Source organism: Amphiprion ocellaris, chromosome 4, assembly GCF_022539595.1.
Source record: "Amphiprion ocellaris isolate individual 3 ecotype Okinawa chromosome 4, ASM2253959v1, whole genome shotgun sequence".
Lineage (NCBI taxonomy): Eukaryota > Metazoa > Chordata > Actinopteri > Pomacentridae > Amphiprion > Amphiprion ocellaris.
In genome coordinates this window covers 28,615,068-28,641,332 of record NC_072769.1, presented here as the reverse complement: position 1 = coordinate 28,641,332, position 26,265 = coordinate 28,615,068, and the positions used below count along the sequence as shown (strand labels likewise).

At 38.2% G+C, this 26,265-nt stretch overlaps 1 pseudogene; it reads right to left on the bottom strand.

Annotated features, from left to right (window-relative positions):
- The window catches only part of LOC111585848 (armadillo-like helical domain-containing protein 3), a 34,548-nt pseudogene that overhangs the window by 5,673 nt on the left and 2,610 nt on the right, over nt 1–26,265 (bottom strand).

Sequence of the window (26,265 nt, the reverse complement as noted above, 5' to 3'; positions counted from 1 at the left end):
CAAAAAGCAATTAAATCAAAGGGAAAAAATTAATACAATAAAACTTTTTAAAAGTTTTATTATTAAAAAGTATTTTTTAAATGTTTAATATTCTTCTTGTTTAATTGTATTTTTTAAATGTGTAATTATGGAAAATATTTTATCTGTAATTTTGAATATTTGTATTTCAAAAATTTGGTTTAATTTCATAATGACATGTATCTTGTTGAATTATCTAATTCAATATTTTGTCTGTTTAATGGAGTTAAACATTAAATACAATTAAATTATATATACATATACCACCTTTCAATGTTTAGTTTTGTTTTTAAATGCTTCATTGTATTTTCTGTTTAATTCCTATTTGAAGTTTTATTGTCTTTAAGATGTAATTTTCTAATTAAACATTTAATTATTTAATTAAATGTTTTGTCTTTTTAAAGGTTTAATGATCCAATTAAATGTTTTGCATTTTTTGAACTGTTTAACATTCTTCTGGCTGAATTGTATTTTTTAAATGTTTAATTGCGGAAAATATTTTAGCTGTAATTTTGAATATTTGTATTATAAAAATTCTGTTTAATTTCATAACGACATGTATTGTACGTTGTTGAATTATCTCATTCAACATTTTGTCTGTTTAATGGAGTTAAATATTAAATTACATTAAATGATATTAAACAGACAAAATGTTGAATGAGATAATTCAACAACGTACAATACATGTCGTTATGAAATTAAACAGAATTTTTATAATACAAATATTCAAAATTACAGCTAAAATATTTTCCGCAATTAAACATTTAAAAAATACAATTCAGCCAGAAGAATGTTAAACAGTTCAAAAAATGCAAAACATTTAATTGGATCATTAAACCTTTAAAAAGACAAAACATAGGTGCCCGTATAGCTCAGTGGGTTAAGCGGGTGATTCATGTACAGAGGTTGGTCCCTGATGCAGCGGCTCGGGTTCGATTCCCGCTCGCGGCCCTTTGCCTCATGTCTTCCCCCCACTCTTCTTTCCTGTTTGTCTCTCACTACGCCTATCCAATAATAAAAAGCCAAAAAAAAAAAAAAGACAAGACATTTAATTGAAAAATTAAATGTTTAATTAGAAAATTACATCTTAAAGACAATAAAACTTCAAATAGGAATTACACAGAAAATACAATGAAGCATTTAAAAAGAAAATTAAACATTAAAAGGTGGTAAAACATTTAAAAAGAAAAACCTTAAAGATTTAATCGAAACATTAAATATTGGGAAAGAAAAAGAAACTCAAACAAGCCGATAAAATATTTGAAAAAACAAACATTAAAAAGACAAAACATTTCGAAATCAAATCAGACATTAGAAAAGAATAAAAGGTGAGAAAAGAGCAAAACTAAACGTTTAAGAAGAATCAAACTAAAGACAAAACATTTGAAAAGACACCAGTTAGACTTTAGAAGATCAAATTAAACAGATGAGACAATAAAACGATCAAAAAGAGCAAAAACAGATAAAGGTATTAAAGCGTTTTCTAGTCTGAAACGAAAACATCAAGTTGTTTCTTCAAACATTTCCTCTTTCTATGTTCTTGGTTTGATAGTGAATAGATTTACTAAGAACTCATTTCAGAAAACTGCTTTCCAGATAAAGTCTACTAGTAGTTGAAGGCATTTATCAAACTAATGTTACCTTCTGATCTGCACAAACTTTACTGTTCAGTGAAGAGAATCAAAGTTTGTTGAGGATTTCTAAAAAACCCACAGGAGAAGGTCTGAGAAGAACTCAGATGGATGGTCTAAATGTGAAATCAAGACTCATGGTCACAAGTTTTAAGGCTTCTGTTAACCAGAAAGTTCAAACTAACAGAGAAGTACTGAGAAACTTTTAAAATTTCAGCCCTCAGACTGTCTGAAGGTTCAAACTAACAGAGAAGTACTCAGGAACTTGGAAGATATCAGTCCTTGGACTGTCTGAAGGTTCAGACTAACAGAGAACTACTGTGGGACTTAGAAAATTTCAGCCCTCAGACTGTGTGAAAGCTCAGGTCCTGAGGACTCGGGAGGTCTGGAGGCTTTGAAAGTCTTGGAACTGAGGGTTCAACCCTCCAGCACAAAGGCTGAAGTCCAACCTCCTGAGAAAAACGGTCGAGTCGAGACTCAAGTTAAAAAAACTCGAAAATGGCAAAAAAAATAGATCATAAATGCGCAAAAAAAGAAAAAATAATAGCTGAGCGAGTAGCTCAGGGAGTAAGAACAGAGACTACCAACTGGAATGTCGCAGGTTCAAGACCCACCACTGGCAATTTTCTTTGTTTGTCTTTGTCAGGATTTTGATAAAATTTAAGATGGGTCTGGTCTTGAACCAGCGACCTGCAGCTCTACAGGTAAACCCTTAACTCACTGAACTACAGATCAGATGAAAAGAAATAATTTCGTCGTCCCTTTGGCATCGTAGTTTCTGAAGTCACCACATGGGTAGAACCAAGGCGGAGTCTGGGTGGAGTCAGGGCGGAGAGTAGGCGGGGAGGTGGGTGGCGGCCTCCCCCCTCTACTCCCCCACCTCCCACCACCGCCCACCACACCTTCCCCCGCCCGACGAGTTCTTCGAGTCTCCACGAGTTCTTCGAGTCTCCATGGGTTTTCCCGAGTTTCTGGAGTTTCCATGAGGTCAGAGGCAGAACAAGCTGTCATGAAGAGGTGTTGAAGTCGGCCAGGATGGACTGACTTTTTACAGCGACGAGAAGGAAGACGACTAGAAGAGCAGGTCTTTAACCACCATCCATAAAATCCATGGAGTCGCTCCAGAGAAATGAAGGGAGGTCAACTTTTATCAACCTCCATCCAGATGTTCAACTTGATATCATTACTTGAAGATTTTTAGCACCACAAACCTTTAGTATCACACTTTATTATCATTTATTGGGACTTTAATGGAATCCACCAGCAGATTTAGTTTTTGTTGACAAACTTTATTCTTGTCGTCGTGGGACTGCAGTATTTAAAACTGTTCCTTCGATTTGACCTCATGTTTATTAGTTTTATTTATTATTTACTATCCCTTATTAATCCCACGAAGGGAAATTCTGATTTTCGCATCTCTTGAACCTCTGATCAGTAGTCCAGAGACTTAACCGTTGCGCTACCACTGCCCCCTTTTAGTGGAGAAAGTTATTTTAGTTGTCGATTAGTCTCTTAAAAACCATATAATAAATTGGATTAGTCAAGAGGTTTAAATTTCTTACTTTGTCATATTTTAAATATGACAAAAAATATAAAAATAAAGTGTCTTGAGACAATTTGACCTGTATTTGGTGCTATATAAATAAAATTGAATTCAAATTGTATGTATCTTGTAATGTTGGAGTAATTCAGCCATATATGTTGGAAAACACATTTTCTTTGTCCATTAATCTGTTGATTGTTTTCTCCAGTAATTCATTTCCTGTTTTGGTTTATAAAATGTGAAACCCAAATATATTCAGTTTACTGTCAGAAAAACCAAAAAGATTTACATTCATGATGCAGGAATCAGGCAGTTTTTCACTTTTTATCTTAGTTTAGTCAGAAAGATAGTTGATAATGTGTGAATTGTTGCAGCTTGTGAGCCAGAAAAGGTTTTAATCTTTGGGGCCGAGTGTCAAAAAACATTTAGAAACCAACATCAACAAAACACTCAACAAAGATTTGAACATCATTAAAGGGAAATCCAACTTTTGCATGACAATGTCTAATTAAAGGACATTTATTTCCAACGTAAATGTGTGACATTCATCCCTCTGGAGCTTTCTCTTCACATCGTCTTCCACCTGGACTGGTTTGGTTGGGAGCATGTACAACAAACATTTGAAAAACTGCACTTTACCATCAATGAATGACACTGAAGTTTAATCGCTACATAAATGAGACTGAGTCTGAATGTGCTGCTCTGTCATTAACTCCTAAGTTTAGGGAAAGTTCAAACAAAAGAGGACAGTTCAGATAAGACTTGAGAATGAGCTTATTTTGAACAAACATCTCAGACTTTCTGAGCTTCAGCACCTACAGCAAGATATTTTAACAAGAAGCAACTCAAGAGATCCAGAAGTTGGAGAGAGTTAGCTTTAGCTGAGCCAAAGAACATGTGGGACGCTAACCTAGCAAACATTTCAGACTTTTCTCTGTGAATTCAGAGAAATAATTTCCTATTTAATGACAGCTACACATCTTAACTCAGTCTCATTAAAACAGACTCTAATTCAGTGTCATCCATCCATATTAAAGTGCAGTTACCCAAAATGTTTGCTGCATGAGCTCCAACAAAACCTGTCCAGGTAGAAGGCCACTTTAACAAACAGGAAGTGGACGATTCCAAGCAGATTTATAGAAGGGGGAACCGGACTGTACTAAGTGTGGTCGAGTATAGAGAGGTGTTTTGTGGGTTTTTAAGGCTGATAATGATTATTAGAGACATTTGGAGTAGATATTCATTTACAGTAAATGAAAGTATTTAAAATCTTGGAGTTAAACTTAGAAGCACACAAACTCTAACAGAAAACTTTGTTGATACGTTTTTGTTTTGTTTACAAATGTTAAGTTAAAGGAGTTTTATTCGTTACGTATAACCAATCAAATCACTCCAGAAGACAAAGCGACCACAGGTAGATTAAGGTTCAGAGCCAAAGTAGCGCCATTCTTATAGTTATTTATTACCGTAAATCAGTAAAAAATAAAATACTGATAATCAGTAAATCAGTCAGCCCACAATTACTACAATTCTACAATGTATGTCTCTTTGCTATGACTTGTTATTTGTACAATATACGATGTATATGATGGTGTTTTTTCATACCAAAGGCTATACTATGATGTTTTCTAAGAGACATACGATGCTACTCTGGTTGTTCTGGCTCTGGGCTGCTGCACTCCTCCTCTGTTGTTTTCTGGATTGTACTCAGCTTCATGCCTTCGTCCACCCGGCCTCCGTTGACTCGTCCCGCCTGCCGTCTCTGGAGCTGAAGCTGGATTGGAACAGACCAAAGTACAGTCCAATCACGATGCCAGCTGCCTCTCAAAAGGCTCCTTCATCTGGCAGGTGGCAGCACTTCTTCTGAGGGGAAGCTGAGCTGGCCCGGCAGAACTTTGGAGATGTGTTCCAGTGGTTGGTGGATGTGTGGGGAGATAGAGAGGGACTTTTGACTAGTTCAGAAAGGAAAACAGGGAACCCATTGGTAGTTTTAGTTTAGGGTGCTACTGCAGTGTGTTTTTGGGCTTGAAGAGGTGAACAGGAACAGTTTTTTTTCGTATTGATTATCTTTTACTTTGTTCCTGGTTGGAATGCCCATCAATGTCAACATGAAGTTCACGTTTAGTTCTGTTGATTTATTTTTATTTTACTAACACCCATTTGTTTTTAACCCCCTCACATGTTGTGTTGTTGTAAACTTACTCTTTCAAATAAATTCTCGTCTAACCCTCTGGAAACCAGCGTTTGGACTGTTTTTGTGTTGCTCCTCACCTACTGACAGCTGTGGACTAAAGGCTATACTGTGACGTTTTTAGAGCGACATGCTATACTATGATGTTTGTTGGGTGACATGCTATACTATAGGCTTTTGACATTGACATATTACTGTGAATTTTTTTTGTTTTAGTTTTTTTTTTTTTTTAGCAACATAAGAATTCGAACAGTTTTAAAAGTTACTATACTTTTACTTGTGCAATGAAATTATTATTCTATGGCATTTTTTAGATGACATTATACTCTGATGTTTTCTTGAATTACATACTATTTTGACAATATACTGCACTATGACATTTTTTGAACCACATATCATACATGACAATTTTAGGCAACATCCTATCATTTTGCAATTTTTGAACCACATAATAATCTATGTTTTGTTTTGTTTTCTTGCCAACATGCTGTACTATGAACTACAGGCCATACTATGTTATTCTTGAGTAAAGCATACTATACTTTGACATTTTCTGAACTACATCCTATACTATGGCGTTATACACAGAGTGCTTTGGTTACATGTTGATTTATAATCTAGATTTTTTTCTGTTTTGTTTTTTGACGGGATTACCACAGACCTGACCGTGAACACCGTCGACACCCACCTCAGGGAGACGCTGTCTAAGATCTCAAGGCTGCTTGGTCGTGGTCTTTCTGGCACGTACTCTTCCAAGATGAGCCGGGAAGTTTAACACTGATGGAATGACACCAGGTCTAAGCTGACAAACTTCCACTTCCTCCTCAACCCATAGTCTCTGGGAAACCTACATGGAGTAAGAAAAGTAGATAGAGAAGTAATTAAGTCTGTACACAACATGTTAAAAAGAAATCATGCTAATAAATTAAGTACAAAGAACCGAATTTGCCAATATACTGGAGACCAGAGCTATTTAATTTGATAAGTATAACCTTGTTTAGTAACATTTCAATTATTTGAGAGCAGTCCTAAAGAACTGCCTGTCATCCCAATCATAAAATGGGTTTGGAGGAAGAACATAGATGGTAATCTGGATATACATGAGTTAGGCTTTATAACTACTATTGGTAGTATTGGTGGTAGTAATAGCAATGTGACTACTACTAGTAGTAATTGTAGTACATGAACTACTGCTGCTGATACTGGCACTGCTACTACAACTTGTAATACTATTACAAATGCTGATACTACTTCTACGACTCTAACAGCTGTTTATACTACTACTGCTGCTTGTACTTTTAGTATTACTACTACTGCTTGTACAACTATACTACAGCTACTATTAATCATCTGGTATTTGGTTGTCAAGCTGCTAGCTCGCCTTAGCGTTTTGCTAGTGGCTAACTAGTTAGCTCTCATAGACTGGAAGCTCTCAACAAGATTTCATAATGAAAAAAGAGCCAAAAACTATTCTTACCTATGAAAAGTCATTCCAAGTTTCCTTGTCTCAATCGTACGACGCAGTGTGTAATTGTATGCAGCACAGTGAGACGGCATACTTCTTGTTTCCGTTTTCACGCCGTCTACATCAACGGAATGCACTGAAACTTTGCCCACACTAGCTTAGCCTCGCTGTAGCCGCAGCTCAAAGGGGCGTGTCCTATCTACTCATTCATATCTATGAGAACAATGGTGGCTGCACATAAGGACGCCTGACGTTGATTAGCTGCGTAAATACCATTATATACAGTCTATGGTAAATACGTATGTGAATCGCATCATTGGCTGCAGCAGCCAGTCACCGGTCACTCACTGACTCACACTGAAAAATAGAACAGAATGAATTGTTATGTGTTTATTTTATTTACAATTTAGGTTGGATTTTTTTTTTTTTTGTGCGCAGCGCAGATTTTCTGTGCGCGGAGACCGTGTCAGCAGTGCGCAATTGCGCACGCGCGCAGCTTAGAGGGAACAGTGGTGACAGTTACTTCCAGCTGTGAACTGCTGATGAACTGTACCAAAGACGTGTTTTGTAATGTTATGAAAGAAGACATATGTGATCTGCAACTCAATGTGTTTCTGTGCATTTTGTTTGCCATTTGTTTGTCTCATAATTGTACACCTTTAGTCCGGGCTCTGATAGCTGTGTCCAACAGCAGTTGAATTATTATGCTTTTAGAGCATTTTTTTCTTGAAATGTCTAATAAAATTGAGCCAGTGCATCTATGTACTGAACCTGTGATACGTTGACCTACAGACTTAAAGAACATCTATGCATTGAGAGGACTCAGTCATTTAAGGTGAAGGTATGAATGCAATCAAGCTACATGTAAAAGAGTATGGTGAGCATTAGTGCATGTGCACTATAGCTAAATGTACACAGGACACAGCTGCCTGATGTAAAGTCCAGTTGAGATAAGAAGGTACCCTGAGATCAGAGGTAATTATGCAGAGATTCTCCACACTTCCACCCCTGCCAGTCCCCCTTTCAGCTGTGAAATAGCCCCTCACCACATCACCATTTTCATTATTTTATTAATGCCCCTGAAACACTCCACACAGCATGAAACATTCACAGCGAGACACATGAGCCGCACTTAGTCATGCTTCCCAGAGAAGCTCTATAAACATGCACACTCCTCTCAAACAAGTCTAGCCTTTATCCACAAAGACCAACAGATGTTGAATTGCATGTAGGTCTTATTGCATGTATGCGCACACACAACACATGCATAATGCTTTTAGCTGGGGAAGTAAATCAACTGTACAGCTGAATCTACATTTTTAAATTTATTAGCAGTTAACAGCAGGAAAGCATTCTTCTTCCTTTTATTTTCTTCTAATAAATCCACAGCTCTGTTCGGGAAAAAAGTGTGGTGTGTTTATTTCAACCTCTGGTGGTACACTGATGAAAAATTCATACCCATATCTCTCCCTCCCTCCCTCTCATAGCTCTCCACTTCTTTCCTCTGAAAATGTGGAGGCAGGTTTTAATAGTAACCTTATTATAAAACTGAAAAGATGAAATAGGAAATGATAAGAATGTGGGAGCTATGACAAACTGTTTAAAGGTAAAACATTAAAATGAATGAAAAGTAAATGGTGAATCAAAGAAAAGCTTTTATCATATGATGTTTTATCAAAGATGGAGGTGATGAGTGTTCAGTTCAGTGTTTTGCATGCGCGATTCAGCTGAGCAACTTTCTGCATCACTAAGTAAAAATGATTGTGTGCTTGCTGCCGTCATTGTGTGGATTCAAACGCGAGCCTTGTGTATTGGTGTTTGTTAGTGCTGGTATTAGGGCTGGGCGATATGGCCTAAAAAAAAAAAACTCGGATTTTTTCACAAAAAATCCCGATTCACGCTTTATCCGATTTTTTTTTACCCCCTACCTAATCTCCTCATGCCAGAGTCCAGTCTACTTTATGCAAATGAGCTGCAGCCCTCTCCAGGTAAACACACCAGATCGCAGCGGGAAAAGCACCGCAACCAGACCAGCATGCCACATGCTGCGCATTTCCCGCTGCGATCCGGTGTGTTTACCTGGAGAGGGCTGCAGCTCATTTGCATAAAGTAGACTGGACTTCTACTTTATGCAAATTGGATGCCGCGTGCGGCGATTCCACGCATCGTGAAACTGTCCTCAAACTTCTAAACTAGGCGTCGGTGACATAAAACTAGGACAGATTCAGCTGCTGCACAGATTATTTCTCGCCTCAAATGCTTTGAGAAATACTTTTCGGTGACGTGTTTCTTAAAATAAAAGGGGAAATTTGCAGCCGAGAAGCTGTGTTTATCCGACTCGTCTGCCGGACTGTCCAGCTGAAAGCTCGGTCACGTGACCACGTAGCGGCCCGCTGTTGCTCAGCGCTGTCATGTGACCATGTTATAGTTCGCTAGTGACCACCCGCCGTCCGTGCGATTTTCAGATGTGGTGCGTTGCCGTGCGGGAAAATCACATCTAGTGGACACGCGTCTTTAGATCTGCACCGCTCGCCGCCATGTTGTTTGTGTATCAAGCGCGGGGGGGGGCGCACTCTGAACTACGGGAGCCCAGCGGGAAGGCGTTGGTGGCGGATGTTGATGAGAAAATCGATTTTCATTAAAACAAATCGACATTAAGTACAAAGTCGAATTAATCGATAAAATCGATTTATCGCCCAGCCCTTGCTGGCATTGCACTCCTGTACTGTACTTTGTATGAGGGACACAGAGTACAGCAGTTCATTTCAATGCTGTGTGTTTCTGGAGGCCATCCATCTTCAGGTGTCACTGCAGGGAGTGAAGAGGCTCCAGGGGAATGGAGTGCAGGTGACTGTTAGTGTGTGTGGAAGGACTGCATGTCACAAGACAGGAATGGAAGTTTCTTTCACTTCATTAAAAAACAAGTAGATAGGAACAGAACCAAGCAGGAAAAAGACAAAGGGCCTAGTCTGGAGACGTCATTCTTTATCTGTATTCTGCCTTTTGATACAGTTTTGAGTCCACAACTGTGGATCAGCTACTAAACAGCTGCTCTGGTTCATCAGTGAGACACAAAAGGTTGTCTTTTTGCTGCTGGATTCAAGAAGAAAACTTCCACGGTTCTTATTGTCCATGATTATCATGTGTAGTATTTCAATTTCATTTTCACATGCAATATAACTTTAGTACCTCAGAATCTTTGCCAGTACTACCTCTTACTTTTGACTAGTTTATATTTCTGTTTGTGGGAATGTAACATACTTATGTCTTATTGTTTTTCGATAAGGTATTGCATTTATTCTCGTTATGCAATTTACTTTGAGCAATATCTGACAGACATATTTCTTTTGGGATTAATAAAACTATTTTATCTTATCTACGCCACAAGACAAGTCTCGCCAATGTAATATCTTTTACTCAGATTTAAGGGTTCTTGGATGCCCCAGGTAAAGATTTTTTTGCTATTTCATTAATTTTTGTTTTTTTTTAAACTGTATTTACAAGGTGTGGAGTTTGGCAGATCGATGGATAAGCAAGGAACAGGAGAGAAGCACTGCAAAGAAAAAACTGGTTGCAATAAAGAAACGCAATGTGAGCAATTAATGAAACTTTCAGCACGATTTTGGCTTCCCACAATTAAATGCACATGGTCAATACTGATGTTTAAAGTGTGCGGAGTGCAGTCACTCAGTCATTTTGTCTGATATTGTCCAGCCTGACTAATCATGCATCTTTACTTTTGTGTCTATTTGTTTTGCACTATTTTATCGAGACTGAGGGAAGCTGTGATTTGTTTGGCTGAGAATTTTTTCCTCTTATTACTCCACCAAAGACGACGGCAGAGTTATGTGACGATCGGCGTACGTTTGTCCTTCTGTTAATCTGTGAATCTGTCTGTCTGTGTGCAACATTACTCAAAAACAGAATAACGGATTTGGATGAAATTTTCAGGGAAGATCAGAAATGACATAAGGACCAAGTGATGAGATTTTGGCAGTGATGCGGCTTATAGTCTGGATCCACGGATTCGTTAAAGATTTCTGTATCATTAGCGGCACGGCATCACTGTAACTATGACAACAAGCGAACACTACGTCAGCTGCCTGCTGACGATCACATGACTGCGATCCTACTAGAAATCAAACATTGCAGACTTATCCGTTGGAAATCATACAATGACTGAGCAGCCTTGGAGTACTGCACTGAGTGCTTTTCTTGTTTACAATGTGACCAACATTTCTATAAAGCCTTACCGTTTCAACTATACTGCATTTTGTCATTCATATCCATAAAAATTATTGCTGGTATGAACTCCCTAATAATCACAATTGCATAGAAAAACCAATAGATATTTTCCCAAATCAAAATTACTATTGTCTGAAAGTAAGGTACTCACATTAAAGATTGCGTTTTTGCTCTCAATTCAAGTCACTGACTGCATTGAATATTTACTGAGGAGAGCCTTGCACACACAACGAGCTTACAGCATTCAAAACAATAACGGATGTTTATTAATCGCTTTCTATAATATTGTGCAGAGTATCCAGCAGTGTTCAGTATAACCTCTGTGCAGAGAGAAGCGTCAGTTGGTGTCAGAAGGTTTGGACAGGACTTGGCCTCTTCAGTCTTTCACTGCAGCATGCTGTCAGTGTGAGCTCATGCTGATGCTGCTCTGTGGTTTATTCACTCACAATGGTCAGTGTTTAACAACAGAGTGTGTTTTAGACAGCGGGCACATTTGGGTTGCGATATGTTGTGGTTATGGGGGTTTAAATCAATATCTCTACTACTAGGGTATCTTTCTGCATCTGTATACTAAAAATGTCAGAGAGTTCAACAAAATTTCAATGCAATGAACAGTTCTGCATAGTTCATCAGACAAAACGCATCACCAACCAAAATAATTGATTTCATTAATGTTGGAGAAGTTACTACAATGCATAACAATCCACTACAGTCATGTTATTACCATATATAGTACACAGAGCAACAAAAGTGAGTATACTCCTGTGCAATCACTTGAATGTCAAATGATTCAAAATTGCATCACCTCTGCACTATTTCTAAGATTACAAGTAGATTTTTTTTTCATTACAAACAATCACAAACAAATGCGTCAAAAAGACTATTTTGAAATTTCATGCTCCAAAGTAGAAACTCAATGGAATAAAATGTAATAGACTTGTGGTTATTGAACCTAAATTTAGTCCACCAGTGACATGGATTCCGTTACAAAATGACATGTGAACACCAGAACTTTGGCTCTATAACTTGTGTCTATCTGTATGTCTAAATCATGGCATCACATAGAAAATAATTGCCAAAAGGAACTGAAGCATCTGACTGTGAGTACTCACGAAGATGGAAAAGCACAAAGAAAGATCTCACAAAAAAATATGTGAAAACACCTATAGCAGAAACCAGGAAGTACAGAATGAAGTATAGTGCCATTAATTAGTGCTGTAGTGGTCATCCTCCTAGAGTGACAACACTGACAGTGTGCTAATTGCACAATCGAGCTCTAAAAAACAAATGGACAGGTGCTTCAAGGTGGCACCGGGTTTATCAATGGAAATCAGAGTTCCTGTGCCAGTTCAGACAGTGTGAAGGACTGTGCATAACGTTAACCTCTATGGACGGCGTCCAAGAAAAACGAGTCCTTTGCTCTTCAACACAAAACTGCTAGAGTAAACTTTGCTAAAGAACATTAAAAAAGTCTAAATAATATTGGAAGCACACTATTTAGAAAGAGATAATGTAGCTGAGGTCCAGCATGTTTGCCATAAACCTGGCCTGGACTACCACAGTGAGTGCATAGTCCTGACAGTGAAGTACAGAGGAGGAGTGTGATATATGGAGCTGCATCAGAGCCAAAGGTGCTGGGGAGATGACATTTACAGATGGCACTACGAATTCCTGTGGATACACCAAAAAAATATGCTGACAAGATGACTTCCAGTCTCCATAAGTGTGGCAGAAGAGGAATATTCTAGCATGATCAAAATCAGAACAAAAACACAAAAACTATGATGTAGCCAAGTATGTCACCTGACTTCAACCCAATAGAATAGCATTGGCTTATTTTATATAAATATTTTACTACATATAAAGCAGCACAACTCCTTCAGGAAAGAGCAGCCGGAAAAAACAGTTTTCTCTGAACAATGTCAGAATACATGCCAAAACAAATAGTGCAAGATTGCTGAGGAGAATGGATTCTGCAATCAATAATAAAGGTGGACGTACAAAGGATTGGAAAAATAAGATTTTAATATCTAATGATACGCACTGACTTGCACTGAATTCTTCCTGAGGGGCCTGTATTCTTAATTTAGTGAATCTAGCCTGTTTGGCATTTATGCGATACTGCACAGGGCTGTGCTAGCTTCTGTTAGTTTGCTGAAAGCATTTCGAAGCAGTTTTCAGTACAGTAGCGCAACCTGTGCATTATCACTACATTTTCAGACAATAATCAGTTTATAGCAGCTTGAAGGATGCAGCTGGAAAGAACCATTTCTCAAAAAGTTAATTTATCTAATTATAAGGATGTTAATGCCGCATGTACAAAATGATATAAAAGCACTGGCAGTTCATTGACACCAAAGTTAACTTCTGCTGTTCTTCTCTGTTGTGAATAAATCTAGTAGATAAAAGCATAGAGGTAATTGGGGAGTATAATGACCAAATCCATCACTCTCTTATCAGCTTCTGAAAAACAGGGCTCTCCCGGGCCGTTTTCCCATCCTCACAGATTTGACATAAATGATAGTCTTAAATGGAGCTCATATCAGTTCAGCCTCCCACGAGTCCAGAAGAAATAACTCCGTTTCAAAAGTTGTCTAACTGCTTTTTTTAATGACTCAGTTCAGACTCTGTGTTTATGTGCTTTCACACCAGTGGGACTGTCATTAATTCTCCAAAAAAAGCTGCAGACAGCAGATAAACTGCAGAATTTACTGTACTTTAAATATACACACTAAAATGAGAGCAAGTCAAGCTTACCTTTTAGAGTAATGCCTCCCTCAAAAGTACAGTAAGAAGTTTAAGAGAACTGTATAAATGTTGCTGGCATTTCAGGGTCCCCAAAATGTGGGTAGCTATATAGCTTATATTTTTTATGAACAGGGTCATCCCAGCAGCTATGAATTTTTGTGACAACGAACAGCCACGTAACTCATTTTTCCTACTTAGCTGTAACTACTTCTTGATGAATAGGCATTCTTTCAAAATAAAATACAGCAAACCGCTTCTCAAACACTTCAGAGTACTGAGTGTTTTCCACTGTTTACTAAAAAATTAATACGATTTACATTTGAAATGACAAGAGTGGTGTTTCAGTTCAGCCCAAATGGCCTCATGATGTTGCTGAAGTTTGCTTTTATTTACACGCAACTTTTAGAAGGAGTGCAAAAAGAGGTGAAGGGTGTTCACCTGCTCTTCTGACAGCTGGGAGATGTGGTTCACAGCAGCGTACGACTCAATCTTGGGGTTGAAGTGGTTGATAATGGCCCTGAAAGACAAAAACACAAGTACTTCGGAAATGACACAGTGGATATTTTTTCTCAGATTCCAAGCTACATTTCTAGTCTGACTCCAAATCTATCAGCAGTCATTTACTGTCAGACCAACAGTCTTGGTTTTCCGAAGACATTCTACAGGATTTTCCAACCTGGCTGCTGGGTGTTAGTCCCACTCAGCCATAAGTGCATCAGCAAGGTCCAGTATAAGCATGTTGGGTGACTTGGTTTTTATACGCTATATCAGGAGTACACAGAGGTACAAAAGAAAAACGTATTCATGAAGCTTGAAGAAGCATTGGAGAAAATGGAGCTACGTAAAGTGGATAAATCTTAAACACTAAATTTTTGGTCTTGTCTGTCTGGGGAAAACTAAACTTCAGTCATCCAATGTTAGTCATCCCTGGCATTACAGAGAAGAGAAGATATTCTGGGCCTCTAACTTTCACTACTATTGTCCTGTAACTATCAGACTATATTTTGGTAATTAAAATTATGATTTGATCGACACTGCAGTGCGGTACAAGACATTAATTATAAGCTGCAATCAAACAAATATGTCAAACTCATTCCACTGTCTAACAATAGATGCAGAAAAATTTGTAAATGAGAGTTAGATGGCTTTATGAGAATGTGGTCTAAAATATCTTACTGTGCATTCAGCATGAAGAATTTGACTGATTGGAATGAAGGGTCCTGGCCCAAGCCAAATAAAACACTGCCAGCCCGTAACTACCAGAAGACAAGAGATTGCATCCATCCTGCCACACAGTTTAATGTGTGTATCACATTGGGCTTATGTCTTGTAAAAACTAATAATTTGACGATATTCAAGGTGAAGGTTACAAGAAAAGTTCTGGACAATACCAGTTACAGACAGCCCGTTAACACCAAAACTCATCACTGGTCAATTCCATCTCAGTGCCTCGTTCATATTGTGTGAGCTCACAGGGGAGTTTCACATGTAAATTCAGAGGCAGTCTTTTCCAGCATTAGCATTAATTTTCTAGGAAATAAACTGCTTCATAGCTCAAATATAAGTTGATGCAATAAGCACAGCTGAGAGATTAAATGACTTATTTTGTACTGGCTTAGAGTGCGTCATCTATCAAACAGATTATAGTGACAAAAATGCAGAGAATTCTCGGTAGTGGCAATTCTGCTGTCATTTACGTGTGGGGAGTCAGTCTACAGAGAGACAAACTGATGGAAGTAAAATGGAATTGGTCCCTTTATTATAGTTCATTATAACACAGCCTCTCTGGGTTCTTTATACTTCTCTGCCTTCATTCATTTATTCATCCATTCTTTCCATTATTGCGCTGTTCATATTCTTACTCCCCACCTTCCTTTCAACCCTGGTGGCTGAGTATTTATACAGCGTGGTGGGTGAATCCTCCTGTTAGAATTGTTGCCCTCAGGGGCTTCCATTCCAGGGTGACCCCTCAGAGGATCATCTCCTCACAGAAGATAGAGGGTTAAAGAGAGATTACAGGGGGAAATGATGGAGAAGAGCATGTGTGTTGGGTTAGAGTGAAGGACATAACAGCTTTAAATCTATCAAATAGAGGGACCCAGGGGATGTAAAAATAATAAAAAAAACAAAAAAAGGTCATGACGGAGTTTTACAAATTACAGTTCCAAAGGCTTCATTCACTTTATTTCGACCTTTCTCCAACACGTTCCTTGTTGCAATTCCCTTCAATCCACTCATTTTTAATTCTAAAGATACAGTGTTAGTGTGTTAAGAGTGTGTGCAGGTTATTACCGAACGTTGACAAGGGCATGTGTGACTTTACTGGCTGCCTCCTTCCACTGGCCTGTGTTGGTTGAGACTCTCAAAACTGGAGGGGAGAGAATGCCAGAAACAGACAGAATTAGATGTACCTGTAGAGGCACAGCAGCCAGCAATTATGCGCCTTGGCAAACAAGCTGACAATTATTTTATCTATTAATAATGTGGTGTGTTGAACTGCAGGAAATAGTGAAAAGCCACTGTTACTCAGGCCACAGCACGATAATTTACATGATTTCTGCCAAAAACAACGTAAAGAGGACAGTGACAGTGAATTAAAACATGAGGTTACAGGCTACACAACAAAACCAATAAGCTGAAAGTAACTACACAGCTCTGCAGAGCAGAGGGCCATTGCAGATTTTGGATGATAAGTGTCTCTGGTTAGCAACTCCATTCACTGTACATATAGCTATTTGAAACGAAGTAATGGTGCATATATTGATTGTAACTGCTTCAAATAGCCGCTTTTGTATGAGAATTTATGGAAACCACTTGAGCTTTGCTCCAATTTGGTCCTAAGAGCTCAATTCACTGCAATTTGAAAGAACCCATGACTAGACCAGTAAATTACAAAACCATTTACACTGATTTGACAGCACAGGGATAGCATTCAACAAAATGCAATTAATTACAGAAATGCTGAAAATAGCACAGGCAACAACAGATACATTACCAGCAGGGGCACTAGAAACCAAAGGACATGGCTGGGACACACTTGGAGTCTTCTCCAATACCCACCATATCATATTACATTGTATGTGTATCAGTATATATGTATATAGTAGTATATCAAAAACAAATTGTGAAAAATGCCAGGTTTTGCAGTATACAAGCCAACATGCTTTTCTGGCAATTCAAACCAACAGTCTCCTGCACAGCTGCATCACATATGTCATGGTGTTGTGCACAAGTATAAACAAGCTCGAGTCGCTGAGAGCACACAGACAGATGACAGCTCATTCAGCACAACAGACTGTGATGAATTTATGAGCAAGATGGTCAGAATTTACGGCGCAATATTGCGACGAAGTAGTATGCCCCAGTTGTATACATACTGTTGCATGCAGTATGTACTTTGCACGGGAAGCTGCAAGACATATTAAAAGGACAAATAAAAAAGTAGGAGGAATGGAGCCATTTTGCTGCAATAATCTATGGCAAATGAAGTAGTGGTTAAAAAAAAAATCTAATTTACAACTTACCTTACTCACAGTTCAGACCACCGACTGATTGACTGTATTTGCAGCTTTTTTTAATGCTGCACCTGTCCTATCAATTCAGTGAAGTCATCTTCTTAACTTGCTTGTATTTTATCTATTCACATGCATTTTCTCAAGTTGCACTACATTGAGCTCTCAGGGTCACCATACTACAGCAGTTTTACCTAACATACCCATGCAGTAGAGACCTGGTGCATTCGTACGATTTCATAGTACAATTCATCGTAACTGTTGGATGTGGGCAGGAACGTGTCGCCGTATGTTATGAACATGTTGAACAGGTTCACTACCTGGAGAAGGAGACACACATTGGGATGAACTGACCAGTGTGACCCAACAGGAGAAAAACATAACAAAATAGGTATTCTGAAGGGAAATAAAACTTATACTTCATCCGTTTCTGCATACGTGGACTGTTTGGCTGTTTTAATCCCCTGAGACAAGCTAATAAAACAACTCTTGTGTTTGATTCCAAACACTCATACAGCTGGGCGACAAGCACCACTGCTGCTAGAGCACCTGTCTCTCCTGTTACCACAAGATCATACAGTATGTCTTCAGAACTAATTTCATTGTAGATTGTGTTCTGTCAAGCTCCCGTCTCAACGTTTGTCACTATTGGTGTGTTTCTCACCAGTAAGGCCAGGTGAAAGATGTTGTGCTTGGCCAGCAGTGTGGTCTCATTTGACAGCAGGAACTTCAGCAGGTTGATGAGAGCTATGTAGAGGGAGACGTGTTTGCATTAATGAAATACTGTGGAGTGTTGATAATTGCCTACCAACAGAGGCATGTGGCAGCAGTCTGCTTTCCTCAGTGTGCATCTTTATTAAGGCAGATAATGGAAACACAGGAGGGGGCGAACCTTTCAACACCAAATCAAGCCTGTTCACAAGCTTTTACTGAGGAAAATAAAACCCAGAAGATGAGCCAAAACGTGCACATACAGAAAAAGCTTTTAACAGCTTCCACCACAACTTGGCACAGCAAAATGTTGAAAGAAGATAAACACAATTGTTGCTTTAATTTGGGTAATTTTTCCTCTCCAGTCTTATTTCATGGTGTGCTATTATCACCACCAGGAGGAGAGGTTGGTGTTATTCAGGGAATTAAGTCTGATTATTGGTCTGATTAGAGGAATCTGTATTCTAATGAGACACAGTGTAATGAGGCCATTAGAGGCTGAAATGTTACCCTGTAGTGTGTTGACCAGGCTGAAAACAAGGCCACCAGGATGGATTGTGCTTTCTTTAGAGACTCATTAGCCAGTCTCAATGATGCAGTACATTTCCAAAACAACAGGCCCAATGACTTCAGGAGGAAATTGACTTTGTTTAGCAGTAACAAGCAATTTAGTTCTGAGGAGATGTCCACTAAATCAAAAAATCCATACATGTAAATTATGAACATTTGTGTTAAATCTCTGACACTAAATTTGGAAAATCAAGTTCTAAATATGTTCTGTTACTAAACTTCCAAAACATTGTTTATTTAATGTGGTGTATTTGCAAAGTCCTCACAGATCCATCAAAAACTGTTAAAAAACACCATTATCCTTCAATTTCATACGTTTTAAGTAGGACATGTTTGAAAATGAAATTGCTAACTTAGTAGTAAAATAAAATAACATGATTATATCCAAGACACATAAAAAATAGGAAAATTTGCTACTAAAAAGGATTCATCGCCAAGATCTGAGGCTGTACTTTGAGCCAAATGGTACTGTCAGCAAGGTAGCATGCAAAATCAAGGATCAACATGAAAAAATGCTATCAAACACAGAAGTTGCTGAGATGTAAATTAAGGGAGATTTGCAAAGTTTGCTGCAGAATGGTAGGGAGCTTTTGTAGTAACTTGTACTGCGAGGTCCACAAATTACTCACACACATACTTTAAAGATTAAAAATCACTGGCCAGGGAAGCAATATTAACATCAACTCACACCAGGAATAAAAATGACACTATGGAGAAAGTGAGGTATCTTTACCTGACCAAAGCTCTCTCCAGGTGTTGTGTAATCTGATTCTACATATTTTCTGGTAACAGAGAAGTTTGTGGATGATCTTTACGCTACGCCTGCACAGGAAATCACCACATAAAACTGGTCAACACAGGTGAATAGAGGATGAGTCACAATAATGTGTGTGTGTAAGGTGTAATTTAATGTGTTCTCACAAGTATAAATCCATGGGGAAACCCTTCATCATATGAGTGATGATAAACTCTACCATCAGATCTACACAAAGGGTTACAGAGAGAGAAAAATAATTATTAACCTTTAATTTCAAATATCAAATTGGTGGGAACAACACCTATAATGTGGACAGAGAAATGGAGCAAGAAGAATACAACAGCTTTCTAGTTAGTAAATGTTACTAAACTGTAAAACAAAGCAAATGAAGAAAAACAGTGTAGATGCAAAAAAAAAAAATAAAAATCAATTCTGAATTCTGAAAAGTTGACCATTGATTTTTGTGATTCTTTTACATAATAACTTCGTGTTGATAAATATGAATTAATGGAACATTGCGGCACAAACTTAATGTCAACCATCACATTTAACAGGTTTAAATATTCTTCATACCTAGAACAGCACACACAAGAGGCCGTGAAGGGATGTTCTTGTCCACTGCTTTTTTCCTGTGCCTCATAGGCTGGAAAAAAATACAGAGTTAAAATACTTATTTCTTACACACACACACACACACACACACAGGTAATAACATGCAGTAACACTCAAAAAATATATATGTTGCCATTTACTGATATGTTGGGAAAATATTGTATACTTGTGTTGCTGTCCCTATGACTACACCGACACAAATACATTTCCAGTTTAAAAACAAAAATAATCAAAGGAAGAGCAGCAATGGTGAAAGTAAGAGACTTTCTCTGATTTTCCCTGAAAACCAGAGAAGTCCTTGACTGCACAACTCCTGCTAGCATAAACACCAAGAGAAGTACTGCCTGTAATTTGTTATCCATGTTGAATTAACTACTGGTAGTCAAGGTTGACGTCTTTGTTTTCTTTGGTAAAACAGTGTGATGAATCCGCTAACAAAACTTACTGACAAAGATAAAGCAAACGAGTGTCTGCGTTTTCCAAAACTGTCCGTTTCTGCCTATCCAGACTCCAACGCAAACGCAAAATAATTTTCTTGGAAATGTTGTCTGCAGCATATTATAGGGGACACTTGGCATAAACAGAGCAGAAAGTGCTAGTGTAAATGTAGCCTCTTAATTAGCTCTTTTCCCCTGCTCACTATGACTCACAAACATGAACTCATCATTCTGTGGAGATTGACTCTGAAGTTCATATTGTCATCATGAAGAAAGGCGTCAGCATACTGGTCCTATCACACAGAAGGGGGTTAAAAACAGCGTTGGAAAATGTCGATGGATGTAAATGTTGCGACACCGTTGTGGCTCCTACCTCGGCTATGCAGGTGAGAATAATCAGGCACAGTCTGGCACTGTTGAGTCGGTGCTCATCTGTAACCATACAACTAACACTTAAAAAGGTAGAAAGACTGCAAAATGTTATAAAATGTGACAGTAACACAATGACAGAAGACATCTGTCACTGGTGTCTGGAACAAGTGTCTACTGTAGGAGCACTTCTGGACACAGATGGAGGATAAAATGAACAACGGAATGAAACACTGTAGGAAGGCAGAGTGACAAAGACAAAGCAGAGGACATGAGGTTTTTTGTTTACCTTTAGTATCCTGCATTACAATGGAGGCATACTTGAGGAAGGTGATGAGAAGGTTGCTGGTCTGCAGGTTGGGATCCAGGGGAAGTTCTGGGTTGTTCATCACTAGACAGAAAATTTACAAATAACACTTTAAATAAACATAATTGCTGTGCTTACAGTGATAAAAAGTATTGTGTGATTTTGACGAACAAACAAGACAGAGGAGTCACAATTATTCAAACTCTGCATCTAATATTGAGTCAGATGGTCCTTAGATAATGACTTCCCAAAGCCCTGAACTAAAGTCTACCATCTAAAAGCAGGAATAACAAGAGCTGTCCTTGTTTGGGCGGATGCTGTGCTCATTCAGGCAATAACAAAATGTGATGTCTTTGTGCCATTACTGTAGCTACTGTATATCGCTGTGTTGTCTAGACAAGCATCTTCACCCCTTTAAAAATCTCTGCTCTCTGAAACATTCAGCTTGTTTCATAGATAAATAATGAGCAGGTCATTTCTATCTCACTCCTTCCCACAAAACCCCCACTGGTTTCTTTCTTCTTCGAATCACAGCAAGCCCAACGGAAAAAAGGATTTTGCACAGTTAGAAACATGTCACATGAGGGGCTGTACTCTGAAAGGAAATATATATTCCTGACATGTGATTTCAAGCACATATGTGGAACCATTTCTGGTCTGAGTATAACGCCTCATGACATGGCATAGTGCACGTTGCATGTGAAACATTCATCTGTATTTGAAGCTGGAGGTAAATATTTTATATAGAAATGGCTCTTAGGTTTGAAGCTAAGGAGGAGAAAGGTAGCCAGAGATAGAAGCATGCACCTTTTAACAGTTACAGCATGTGTGCATGCTAAATGGGCTGCCTTGCTCGCGCTAGCAACAACATACGGCTTCCACAAAACCTAAAGTGACAGCCATCCACTCACTTCCAAAGAGAGATTAGGAGGTATCTGGTATGGTGTAATCGTCTGATTACTTAGATTCAATGAACTCACATGAGAAGTGTTATTTGCTGTATATGAGTAGCTTACACTGCTGGTGTAGGTGCATTTGTGCATCTGTAGGAGAATTTGGTCGGCACGTTTTTAAAAATGCATAAAACGGTTCAGATTAAATGGAAGCAACGAGGTGGAGACCCTTAAAGCCAAAAAGCGTTGCTCTATTTTCAGCTCCTTCGGGTGCTTTGAGAAGATGAACGTTTCCAGAATAGTACGAATCTGTGTCAACCTGAGGTAGTGTAAAACAAACGTAAACAAAAAACCTGCAACTTAAAGCTCACCTTCCCTGTGAGCTCTGGTGTCATTAGAGGTGAGAAAACATAATAACTGATTATTGCATTAAGTACTTGAGGCTATAAGATGCAGATTCTTTAGCAACATTACACGTTGCTTAAACTACTAGTGCCTAGAGTTAAATGCCATGTAGCGGTGAGGTTACACAACTGAATTCCTTTCCCAAACTTCTCCCTTTCTAAGCCACTTCAACAAAAAGCCACCGTCTGGGTTGACTTTTCTGGGCTACTGTAGAAACAAACAACAGCTGGTGAAGTTCCTTGGAGGAGGATTCATTCCACATTAAGGAAAACTCAGCGATCTGTAGACGTAATTATACACGTACACTTACGAAGACATCACTGTGAATACTACATTCTATTTCTGGTGATAGATCTCTGTAAATCCTACATATTGAACCTTTCAAAAAAGACTGTAAATAAATACTCAAGTCAATACATAACATTGATTTCTTTAAAAAAAAAAAAAAAAAAACACACACACACACACACAAAGAAGCCAGAGTTTCAGAGTTAGTTAAACCCAGTTTAACCCTGTTGGGATCTGAAATGTCATTTGATTGCTGTTTTCTCATTTCTGTCTTCATCAAAATGTTGTTTCAAACAGTGACATCAAAGCAGTAAGAGGCAGACTTTCTCCCACAAATCAATGAATAATGTCAAGGACACTGTGTATGTTTTCTATCTTCGACTTAATAAAACATGAAAAGTGTACGGCTTGCTGTCGAGGGAGGGTGGCGTTGTGCCAAGTGGTGTTGTAGGTGTGGTTGGAGTGGGGGTGGTGGGCACGACTGGGATGTCGATCTCAGGGTGGCTCTGGTGAATGATCACAAACACATACAAAAGTTATTAATGGTGTATACTGTCCTGTAGCGAAAAAAAATAACAATGCAGCTTAGGAAGTAGATACAACTCGAATGGTCATGCAAATAAGAGACGTTTTGTGAGAAAGAGATGGCCCTGAAGTCCTGAGTTATGGCTGCCATCATAACTTCATTGGACCCATCCTCATGTGAGTTAGTTATGATAACTCAAACACAGACTAGGAAATTCCTGATAAGGATTTCAAAAAGTGCAGACATAGTGGATTGTATTACTAGAGATTTTTAAAAGTTAAAAAAAGTGGTAAAAGCAGCACTTATGTACAGGATCTACAAGTAAACAATGCATGTAACAGTTACAAAAGAGCATTTTAACAATTTTCTTCAAGTTTTGCCAATCATTACTGGATGTCAAATCATATCAGTGACACCACGATGCGCAGAACATTATAAAGATTATAAAATGTTGTATACACAAAACTTATGGAAAAAGTAAGGGAGAAATTACATTCCACTATACCTCTAACAAACTTTTCAAAAACATCCAGAAAATGCAAGCATATGTACATGAAGAGTTATGTTTCTTACTTGTGCTAATACAGTGATGAAGTTGCGGTTAAGGTGCACAGCCTCGTACAGCGCCAGCAGAATCGCCTCATTTGTCCTTGAAGTGACAGAGAAGATGGTTTAAGTAAGCACACTCGCTTTTGAAATAAAATCTCCTCACCTTCGCATAATGTCGAACTGAGATGCCAGGAAAAAGTGGAAAGGGAATGCAGTGCTTAAAGTTTATTACCGCTGGCTTCATGTGTCAGCAGGTCACTTTTTAAATTTTCTGTGTCATTAACTACCACACAATGTGTGTACAAAGTAATGCATAAAATCTCTTTAGCATCAATTTATTTTTATGTTGATAAATGAGTTAATCTAACAATGTGAAACAACAGTAAGCACTGCTTACAGATACAAATAATTGGCTGCATTTTTTTTATTGTCAATTTTTTCAGTCATTTATTTAAAATTAAAAGGACGACAGCAGCAACAATCAGTGCAAATGTTAGGAGTCTTTAGTGTGTGTCTACGTTATAACTCTGAAAAGTGTGTATTTATTTTATGCTGCTGACTCAGAGCCATTGTGTATAAATGTCATCCTCAAAATAAGATGAAGTCATGGCTTCAGCCAATCAAAACCGTATTCTTAAAGTTAGTTTTGTTTTTTGAAAAAATAAGACGGAATTTATGGTAAAGCGGCTGAACTGAAGCCACTCTGAGTAGAAGTATACCATAGCCAGTTAGGAGTTTCCCCAAATAGCATGTAAAGGCCTCTGACAGCATGAAGAAAAAGATTCTTATGAATCTTATGTGACAAAAATCCCATTTTTTGTATATAACTGCAACCGTCAAACTGGTCAGAATTTAGTGAAAGATGAATGCAGCCAGTTACATATAAGTCCTTCTAGGAAACCTGATCCAGAGTGACACTGCAGAGACTTGAGCAGCACAGTCAAAGCCCAGATTCAAACCCCACTTTGGTATCAGGAGTTTTTGAGTGCAAATTGATGGGCAAAAATACAGATTTTATCCATCTAAATTTAAATCTCCAACACAAAGTTGCAAAAACAGAAGGGGTATGGGGTCTTGATGAATTTACTGGATTAAATGCTAGAACAATGCTAGCAGTCTGAAATTTTACCAGGAAAATCACGTGTTACTGATTAAACAAAGTTCTGACAGATGAATTCAAAGATACTTAATACTTGATGAAATGTGCTGTGATAAAACAGGTATTTTTTGAGCTATACTCCATAATCTCATACTGTTTTGGTATACTACGGCAGCATACGTCCATTTAAAGTTTAAAAGGGACTTGTAAGCTGAATTGACTTTGAACTTACTACACAGACAGCTTCTCATCAACATCTGCAATAAACATGCTTTCAACCTGTGAACAGGAGAAAAATCTATCAGCAAACTATAATCATGATGAAACAATTTCTACTGCTGCAAAAAAATATGAAATCATCACAGGATCTTACCATACTAGTGAGGGTAGAAAAGAATCCACCCTGGTTCTCCTCCTCTTTGTCTTTGTATTGCCTTAAAGATACAAGAATAAGCAGAGATAAAGGCGAGAGGGACAGAAAGCAGGAGGCAGTGAGAAAGTGGAGAGAAAGACAAATACATTTAAGACAGGTAAAACACACACAGCAAAATCAGACATGTTTTCACTCAAACACAGCACTTGTAACCTAACACACGTTTACCTAACATCTCTTCCCTCTTCCTGCAGTTTATTATCTACAGAGCACTCCGATTGTGCACAGAAACAATGGAGTGTAAGGAGCCGTCATCAATCACTTTGATGTGTCCGTCTATGCACGTAGACAGACAAGACCTCCTTCACGAACAGCATTTTAATTTCAAACCTTGCCTCATCCAAAAAACATTACAGACCACCGAAAAAAAACTGTCAGATATAAATAACTGAAAGTATAAAGGGCCTCTTAGTTCAGGGGAATAGAAATAGAACATTTGCAGGAGACATCAAACTGAACTGATGATGCCAGCAGCCCCAACACACCAAGCACTGCATCATTAAAAACACTTTTTTTGACACATGGAAATTTAAAGATCTCACCTGTTATATTCTGTCAGAGCTTGGTGGACAACCATACCCATTCCCTGGGAGAAAACAACATGCAGTGTTTCAAGAAAAACCTGTGATAATCTGTTTGATGTGAAGACCGCCTACATAAGACGGGCTACTCATTATTCTACAGCTAAGAAGATACAGCAAGCGACAACATACTTACATCGAGTGTTGGCTCGTCATCCACAATGGAGAGTTTCACAATGTATGGATTCATAGACTAAGAACAGAAAGTCAGTGAAACAAGAGGACACACATATCAAAGTTAATACTTCATTAGCAGTTAAAAGACAATTCCTTGCTTGTATCTGCATATCTCAGTATATACAGTAACTTCAGATCGCAACTGTTCAGGCGAAGGGGCCTCTTGCATAAAAAAATTCAGTAATGCAACTAAAAATA